Here is a 10,394-nt window from a genome sequence, read left to right on the forward strand (position 1 = left end):
CCCTAGGAGTGATGAGGTTGGAGCCAATTCATAAAACACTTGAATATGAGACATTTTAGAGTCTGGATTTCCCACTTCTCCATTTATGAGAGTAGTAAAACAAAAAACAAAAACGAAACGGGAGAGTAATATGAATAGATTTGTTCTCTGAAAGGAGTACTTTGGCTACTGGCTGTGTGGTGGGTTGGAGGGGGGCAGGACTCAAGGAAAGGAGTCCCTTTGTTAAACAATACTGGGACCAGCCCTAAAAAACTTAGCTGCTTGCTTCAAGAAATACTTATTCCCAGAAGAGCAGATAGTGAACTAACTAAAACAGTTTGCTTATCAAGACTCATTTGAAAACCTTCTCTTCACTGTCCCTACCAATCCAGAGCTATTACGTCATGAGCTGAGAGTTGATAAGGGAGTTGGAGGGGAGGATGCAGAATCCCCTGAGTGGGTGATAGCAAAGTCAAAGGGAAGTCTGAGTGAGAGCCATGACACCATCCTTCTGTTCCAGAGGACCCACCCACCATGCCTCCTTCCCACTATGACTCTATGGCCACATCTACTGCTGGCACTCTACTGAGAATTTCCTCTGGTTCCCTGGTATGAATTCCAAAGTACAGGCTTTGCTTGAGAGATTCAGAACACAATCGTGAGTTTTCCTTTTTTATTTAGCCCACACAATTTTTTATTAAAACAGTTAAACCTGAAAAGGCGCAACCAAGAAAGCAAGTAATTGTCTTCTTACAAGTTTTAATTTAAAAAAAATGCCAAATACATTTGCGTATGTGGCGCCTTAGTCCTTCTCATTTCTTTGATAATTTTATACTTGGACCACTTTCATAATTTGTAAAAAAATTCAGCCTGAATTCTATCATTGGGTCAAAAATCAGAGGATTTGTGTATTTTCAGTACCTGGTGGTAACCTTTTCTCTCTGCCAGACGAAATATATTCTACTTGCTGAGGCTGAAAGAATGGACTACTTTTCAGTCTCTGGCAAGTAAATTAGAAAGGTCCATGAAATTCCCACTACACCCTTAATCTGATTTTTTTTTTTAACGTTTATTTATTTTTGAGACAGAGAGAGACAGAGCATGAATGGGGGAGGGGCAGAGAGAGAGGGAGACACAGAATCGGAAGCAGGCTCCAGGCTCTGAGCCATCAGCCCAGAGCCCAACACGGGGCTCGAACTCACAGACCGTGAGATTGTGATCTGAGCTGAAGTCGGATGCCCAACCGACTGCGCCACCCAGGCGCCCCATCCTTAATCTGATTTTCTCTGCATTATTTCTCTCAATTAAGAAAAGAGAAAGAAAGAAAAAACAGCTTGTGAAGATCTCCATACTAAGAGTAGAAAAATTCTGTGATTAGTTTCCATAAGTAAAGAAGGGACTTTCCCCTCTGTTCTTAGAGAAAATTGATGTGGCTTTCTCCCCATTCCCATTAACACTTCCCTAAGCGCAGGCTGGAATGGAATCAAGGGATTCCTGGATAAGAAGCTAATGGAGCCCATACAAGAAGTTTGCCACTTCCCTAGATTTCCACTTAATTGAGTAAAAAATATTCAAAAAGAAATATTAGAAACTCATAGTGGAAAGTATGAAAGGGTGGCTGCAGTTTACCAGACAGTTTGTCAGTGACTCTCAAGTGAAGGATAGACTAATTTGAATCAGGGCTCTCCACTTGCAGACTGGGAAGTCAAGGGGGGAGAGTTCTTGGTAGCTCTTCCTCCCAATCCCTCATGTAGGAGGGTTTGTGGTGTGATGGGCTGGCACAGGGCAGTGAGATAAGGGCATGTCCCTGAGTGTGGCATGTCCCACTCAGTGGGGCCAGGTCTGGTTTTGTTCCTGGCCTGTACTAAACACAGACGTCTGTCCCAGACACAGAGCCTCATCCGGCTCCTCAAGAAGATGACCATGCCAAACAAAGAAATCGAGGCATCGTTGCAGCTAATTTCTGGCTGCCCAACAAACACAGTCTTCCTGCCGTGACCACCTCTGGCCTTAGTGACCCAGGCTGTTCAGTGTTTATGCTCTGAATGGAAAATTACATTAAATCCAAAACTCTCACTTCACTTTTTATCTGGATCTGAAAGATTTGGATATACATCCAAATAATCTTTGACAAAATCCATCTCAATTCCCAGAGTTGAACAAGAACAGATGCCACATTAAGGATAAGCAAACAGGCAAAATCGATTAGTTGTTTGAAAAGATATTGCTGTTTAAAAAGAGGGGGCTGTGCTAAAGAACTAGAGCTGATGTCTTCTTATGAACTGTAGTTACTGTTCAAAATAGAGGGGATGTTTTCAAGTTTTTAATCTGTGATTTTAACATGGTAGAGTGGAACTTGTCAAGTCTATAGAAATAAGCAAGATTGGGGTGGGGGATGCCTGGCTGTCTCACTAGGTGGAGCATGTGATTCTTGATCTCTGGATGGTAAGTTTGAGCCTCACATTGGGTGTAGAGATTACTGAAAATAAATAAATACACAAATAAGCTGTAAAAAAAGAAATAAGCAAGGAGGTCATGAAGAACAATGGGAGTTCAGAAAAGAGAGTATAGAAGAAAAACCTAAATGAAGAGATTTGCTGTTGCAGAACATTCAGTCAATGAAGTAAGTGAAAACTCCTGGAATTCATCCAAGTTTCAGAGGCAAGGAATAAGGAAATGAAAAACAATATGAAAAAAATTTAAAAGATAAGTAATGAAGGACTGAGTTAAGGAGATCTAATATACCTATGATAGAAATTCTAGAAAAAGAGAACAGAGTAGATGTAGAAAAAGAAGTAATCAGGAAATAAAGAGGTTAGGAAATTTTCTGGAGTTGAACAAATCAAATACTAAGTGTCTTCAGATTAAAAGGGGTCAATAAATTCTGGTAAAATTAAACAAGATAAACACCTAGACATATGCTGGAAAGTATTTTGACTTTCAAGGATATTTAAAAAATCTATACATATTCAGGCATTAAAAAAAGCTTATAGAGAAAATGTACTAAATTACTGGCTATTTAGAAAGAAAAATGATTGCATTAGATTCCTACTTCATAACTTACCATAAAAGATTATAAAGATATAAATGAGTATGTAATACAGCCCTAAGTAAAGCCTTTTAAAGCCAAAGTCAGAAACCAGAGGAGAGCATTGATAGATTTAGTTACCTAAGAATTAAAAATATCTGTATATCATAATTATTACATACAAAATATGAAAAGCAAATTAAAACAAAATATTCATAGGCTGGGTAACAAAAGTTTTAAAACTGGGCTAGAGAAGGTGCCAATAATAAATATTTGTTGAACACATGATCAGTAAGTGAAAACTGAAAGCATCCTTCTGAAACATTAAGACACCGAAGCCCTGGAGATGCAAAGGACATGAATGGGGAATTCACAAAAGGAATACAAATGGGCAACATACATATAAAGAATCCAGTCTCATTAGAATAAAATCAGTCTAATCAAGATGTCACCATTTTTAACTAATTAAGATGGCAAATACTAGAAATAATCCTAATACTTTAATCCCGCAGATCTACATATTCTCATACCCCAGATGACAGTGTAAATGGCATGCTCTTTCAGGATATCAATTTGCAAATATGGAAAGATGTAGAAAAATTGGCAGGATTTCCATAATCTTTCCTACTTTCCATAATCTGGAAGTAGGCAATAAAAGTCTCAAAGTACTCCTGTTTCTATCCTTGGAAACAGCCATTTCACTTGTGGAATTTTATCCTAAAGAAAACAATTAGAAGACTGCAAAATGAAACAAAGTTAGTCTCAAATGCACCATTACAAACTGTTTTTGAAGAATAGTTAAGAAAAGTGGGAAACACAGTCTAGACTTGAGTAGGAAGGCAAATAAAAATGCTATTATAGCTGATAATATAGCAATATCTAACTTTTGTGGAGATGATCATACTTAGCATTATACATCAAAGATGTCCTTGTGCTTTAGTGGGTGTAAGTTCTAATCTTGTGCCCATTTTGCAGATGAGGAAGCTGCAGCCTGGAGATAGGAGGTTTAGAGGTCTGTCTCTATTTGAGAATCCACGTAACAACTCTGTTATAAACTGCCTTTAATTTTTTTAATACACCTGTAAGATACAGAAAAAGACTGGTAAAACATTCTTTAAAATGTACTAATGGAATAACTGATATATTTTTTGTTTCCTTTGTATACTTTTCTATTTCTCTCAATATGTATTGATATTATTATCAGAGGGAAAATTGCAGCAGTTTTAAAGCCCCCATATTAACTGAGCTCAGGTTCTTAACCACTTTCTCTCCTTCCCCAGCACCCACTCTTTACCCGATTTCTCACATTTACTTTATTTACATGTTCCTCATTGAGAATTCATGTTCATCATGGTACTCTCGACCTGATATAAGATACCAGATCATGAAGGAGCTATTGCACATAAATATAAACTCTACCCTGGCCATACACATACCATAGGGGCTAAATGAGTGGGGCCAGAGTTCTGGGTTCTCCTCTTGAACTTAGCATTTATTCCCCTTCGTAAATCAATTATTCAAGTATTATTCAATAATCAATCATAAGTTAATCATTTTCTCAGTAAAGTGAGGAGAAAAATACTGGCTTTTTCCTAGTTGCAATGAAGATTAAATGAGTTAATATATATAAAGCATGGTGACTGGCCCATTGTAAGTACTATATTAGTATAATTATTAAATCTAAGTAAGTAATATATTTTATAAAGACTTTCAAGAAACTGAATTCTTTTAGGTATATTGCTGGTTTACTCTGTTAACTGGGAAATAGAATTTATTGGAACAGACCATTGTCTGAACATTTTACTCAATGGCATTTTCACAATGGTATCATTTCCCAGTCAGCCTGATAAGTGAAGAATATGCAAGAAATTGAAAATTTGGATTAGTAAAGAAGTTAATAAAGACTGGGGCTCAACAAAAGTGAATTTGGGTCCTATTAAACTTTAGAAAGATAAACCCCAGTCCTGAGGGGGCAGTTCTTGGGGGAGGGCAAACTGAAAAATAGCACCGTGAATTAATCATGCTCCCCAGGTGTGAGAAACACCTTTGAGAAACACCAAAGGGGACCGGTTGAATAGACTATTTGATTGGCTTGGCGGCAGCACTAATAAATGCTTGACTTTTGCCGGTATGGTAATTTAGGAATGATAAGTGGAACCTGCCAACAATGCCATTTTACTTGATTGCACCCTAATTGCGTTTATGTCATTGATCTCAAACTGTGCATAATTAGAGACTATTTTAACTCTAATAAGAAAGAATACACTTTGTTTTTACATATCCAGATCATATCCTATGGAAGCAACATCCTTATGTCATAGAATAATGGCTTCTTCTGCCTATTACAAGGAGACCTGCTTTTTCTGACTATTGAGGTATTGTTCATAGACAAGGTTGATGGCTTGGTTATTTTTATTTCACAATGTAAACCTGGGTTGATATGTGCCTGTTGACTATGTTACACACTTACTTAAATGAACTTAGAACATATTGTATAGAACTCAGCAACATATTTCATTCTAGTGTGCAGACAGCATTGGATCTTCACAGCACAATGGGTATTTATAATAAGGAAAACCTTTGTGACACCTAAGATGTTAAATAATACTTGAAATTGAAGGCAACAAAAGCAAGTTAACAGTAACCAAAGACCCCCTTGAGTATCTATCATGCATTTGTGGCTCAACATGGGATAATTTCACATAACTGGCTTCCCTGAGAGCTGTGACACATGCAAAAAATTTAGTGCTTATTGATCCGAAGTGTAGCTTTGTGTGGCAAAACAAATTCTAGATATTATCAAGTAAATCGTACCTTTCCCTCCTGTCTCAGCCTCAGCACCCTTTACATTTTAAGTCAGATAATTCTTTGTTCTGCATGGGGGCTGTCTTGTGCCTTGCAATTTGTGTAGCAGCATCCTGGCCCCTACCCACTAGATGCCAGGAGCCCCTGCCACCCCAAGTTATAACACCAAAAATATCTTCAGACATTGCTGAAACTCCTGAGGGGCAAAATTGCCCCCACTTGGAAGCAACTGTTCTAAGATGATAATAGCCAATCACACATGCCGTGCTTGAATGCCCACCACAGCATCCCCACCGATGTTTGTCTAGACCATGCTTGAAATCATCCAGGGAACTCAATAGGTCCTGGCAGAGCCCCTTGTTCTTTCTTCCTGTGAGCTGAAATCTCTCTCATTACATCCTCACCTGCCATGCCAGATCCTCTGGTCATTCCATACAAAAGCCATTTACGTGTTTAAAGACAAATTTGGTCGTCTTAAAGATTCTGTTCTGCTCTAAGACCCCGTAATGATTCTTCGGAATCCTCCAAACTGTTTTTCACATAGGTGATGGCTACATGGTATAATTTCCAGTGTCCTGGGCACTATACCGTCCTCAAAATGCTTCCCACACCTGCTTCTCAGATGCTTGAGTTCTACAACTAGACGTAAAATTCATTGATGAAAGTCAAACAGGAAATAAAGTTGCAACCTTCCCGGGAAAGTTAACCTACTCAGCCTTATTAGTCATTTATACCTGTTTGTTTAGAAGACAGGAAAATCAGCTACAACAATCACATGACATGCATACACACAGCATAAGATGAAATTATTGTTGATCCTGGAATTTATTGGATTTTTTTCTTCTGCTTTATTTGCCTGGCCTCTTAGCCTGGAAGACTCTTACATTGTTTAGATGATGGATGCCCTCAGCCCCTATACGCACCACCACGATCACAACCATCTTCATGACTTTGTAGACTGCCTTCTCAGGACTCTCTGGGATTAGTTTTGAGCCATCCTAGCTCCAAATCCTGCCCCTGCAAATCCTGAATTATTTTATCGTTTGTATAAATTTAATAACTTTATTGTGAGATATAACAAAGTTAAGGAAAAGTATATAGGCCATACATGTACTTATTGATGATTTTTACAAAGTGAAAAACATCTATTAAGAACAGAACATTATAGGAGCGCCTGGGTGGCTCAGTCGGTTGAGCGTCCAACTTTGGCTCAGGTCATGATCTCATGGTCCGTGAGTTCGAGCCCCGCGTCGGGCTCTGTGCTGACAGCTCAGAGCCTGGAGCCTGCTTCAGATTCTGTGTCTCCCTCTCTTTCTGACCCTCCCCCGTTCACGCTCTGTCTCTCTCTGTCTCAAAAATAAATAAACATTAAAAAAAAAGAACAGAACATTATAGTACCCGGAAATCTCCCTCATGCCTTCTTTTGCTCTCCGAGGGTAACCACTATTGTAACTTCTAACCGCATAGATTAGTTGTGTCTGTTTTTGAACTTTATAGAATGGAGTCATACAGTATGTGCTTTGTTCTGGCTGACTTCTTTCACACAACAATTTGCTTATGAGATTCTTCTGTGTGTGTGTTAAATGTGTTCATTCTTGTTACTGTGTGGTATTCTCTTGCATAAGTAGACCACAGTGTATTCTTTATTCATTCTGCTGTTGATGGACTTCTGAGTTGTTCTCAGCTTGTGTCTACTTTAAACATCCTTGTGCATGTCTTCTAATGAACACATGCATGCGGTTGTGTTGAGTATATATCTAGGAAATGAACTGCTGCGTCATAGAGTATGCCGATGTTCAGCTCCAGGAGATGCTGCCATATGGTTTTCCTAAATGTTGATCCCAATTTATTCTCCCACCAGCAGTACGTGTCAGTTTTTATAAATGTAGCCATACTTGTGGATATGTGGTATAGTATCTCATTGTGGTGTTAAGTTGCATTTCCTTTATGACTGATGATGGTGCATAATTTACCGTTTGTTTGTTGTTTACTTGGAAATCCTCTTGTAATGTGGCTGTTTACTTTTTGTGTCCATTTTTAATTGGATTATCTGTCTCCTAATTGATTTGTAGGATTTTTTAAAATATACTTTATTTTATTTTTTTAATATGAAATTTATTATCAAATTGGTTTCCATACAACATCCAATGCTCATCCCAACAGGTGCCCTCCTCAATGCCCATCACTCACCCTCCCCTCCCTCCCATCCCCCATCAACCCTCAGTTTATTCTCAGTGTTTAAGACTCTCTTATGGTTTGGCTCTCTCCCTCTCTCTTTTTTTTTTCCTTCCCCTCCCCCATGGTCTTCTGTTAAATTTCTCAGGATCACATATGAGTGAAAACATATGGTATCTGTCTTTCTCTGTGTGACTTATTTCACTTACCATAACACTCTCCAGTTCCATCCACGTTGCTACAAAAGGCCATATTTCATTCTTTCTCATTGCCACGTAGTATTCCATTGTGTATATAAACCACAATTTCTTTATCCATTCATCAGTTGATGGACATTTAGGCTCTTTCCATAATTTGGCTATTGTTGAGAGTGCCGCTATAAACATTGGGGTACAAGTGCCCCTATGCATCAGTACTCCTGTATCCCTTGGGTAAATTCCTAGCAGTGCTATTGCTGGGTCATAGGGTAGGTCTATTTTTAGATTTTTGAGGAACCTCCACACTGTTTTCCAGAGTGGCTGCCCCAGTTTGCATTCCCACCAACAGTGCAAGAGGGTTCCCATTTCTCCACATCCTCTCCAGCATCTATAGTCTCCTGATTTGTTCATTTTGGCCACTCTGACTGGCGTGAGGTGATATCTGAGTGTGGTTTTGATTTGTATTTCCCTGATGAGGAGCGACGTTGAACATCTTTTCATGTGCCTGTTGGCCATCCGGATGTCTTCTTTAGAGAAGTGTCTATTCATGTTTTCTGCCCATTTCTTCACTGGGTTATTTGTTTTTTGGGTGTGGAGTTTGGTGAGCTCTTTATAGATTTTGGATACTAGCCCTTTGTCCGATATGTCATTTGCAAATATCTTTTCCCATTCCGTTGGTTGCCTTTTAGTTTCGTTGGTTGTTTCCTTTACTGTGCAGAAGCTTTTTATCTTCATGAGGTCCCAGTAGTTCATTTTGCTTTTAATTCCCTTGCCTTTAGGGATGTGTCAAGTAAGAAATTGCTACGACTGAGGTCAGAGAGGTCTTTTCCTGCTTTCTCCTCTAGGGTTTTGATGGTTTCCTGTCTCACATTCAGGTCCTTTATCCATTTTGAGTTTATTTTTGTGTATGATGTGAGAAAGAGGTCTAGTTTCAACCTTCTGCATGTTGCTGTCCAGTTCTCCCAGCACCATTTGTTAAAGAGACTGTCTTTTTTCCATTGGATGTTCTTTCCTGCTTTGTCAAAGATGAGTTGGCCATACGTTTGTGGGTCTAGTTCTGGGGTTTCTATTCTATTCCATTGGTCTATGTGTCTGTTTTTGTGCCAATACCATGCTGTCTTGATGATGACAGCTTTATAGTAGAGGCTACAGTCTGGGATTGTGATGCCTCCTGCTTTGGTCTTCTTCAAAATTACTTTGGTCTTCTTCAAAATTACTTTGGTTATTTGGGGCCTTTTGTGGTTCCATATGAATTTTAGGACTGCTTGTTCTAGCTTCAAGAAGAATGCTGGTGCAATTTTGATTGGGATTGCATTGAATGTGTAGATAGCTTTGGGTAGTATTGACATTTTGACAATATTTATTCTTCCAGTCCATGAGCAGGGAATGTCTTTCCATTTCTTTATATCTTCTTCAATTACCTTCATAAGCTTTCTATAGTTTTCAGCATACAGATCTTGTACATCTTTGGTTAGATTTATCCCTAGGTATTTTATGCTTCTTGGTGCAATTGTGAATGGGATCAGTTTCTTTATTTGTCTTTCTGTTGCTTCATTATTAGTGTATAAGAATGCAACTAAGCATAGGAGACTGTTAAAAACTGAGAACAAACTGAGGGTTGATGGGGGGTGGGAGGGAGGGGAGGGTGGGTGATGGGTATTGAGGAGGGCACCTTTTGGGATGACCACTGGGTGTTGTATGGAAACCAATTTGACAATAAATTTCATATATTGAAAAAAAAAGAATGCAACTGATTTCTATACATTGATTTTGTATCCTGCAACTTTGCTAAATTCATGTATCAGTTCTAGCAGACTTCTGGTGGAGTCTATCGGATTTTCCATGTATAATATCATGTCATCTGCAAAAAGTGAAAGCTTAACTTCATCTTTGCCAATTTTGATGCCTTTGATTTCCTTTTGTTGTCTGATTGCTGATGCTAGCACTTCCAACACTATGTTAAACAACAGCAGTGAGAGTGGACATCCCTTTCGTGTTCCTGATCTCAGGCGGAGAGCTCTCAGTTTTTTCCCATTGAGGATGATATTAGCTGTGGGCTTTTCATAAGTGGCTTTTATGATGTTTAAGTATTTTCCTTCTACCCCGACTTTCTCGAGCGTTTTTATTAAGAAAGGATGCTGAATTTTGTCAAATGCTTTTTCTGCATCAATTGACAGGATCATGTGGTTCTTATCTTTTCTTTTATTAAT

The sequence above is a fragment of the Panthera tigris genome, chromosome A1, assembly GCF_018350195.1.
Source record: "Panthera tigris isolate Pti1 chromosome A1, P.tigris_Pti1_mat1.1, whole genome shotgun sequence".
Classification (NCBI taxonomy): Eukaryota; Metazoa; Chordata; class Mammalia; order Carnivora; family Felidae; genus Panthera; species Panthera tigris.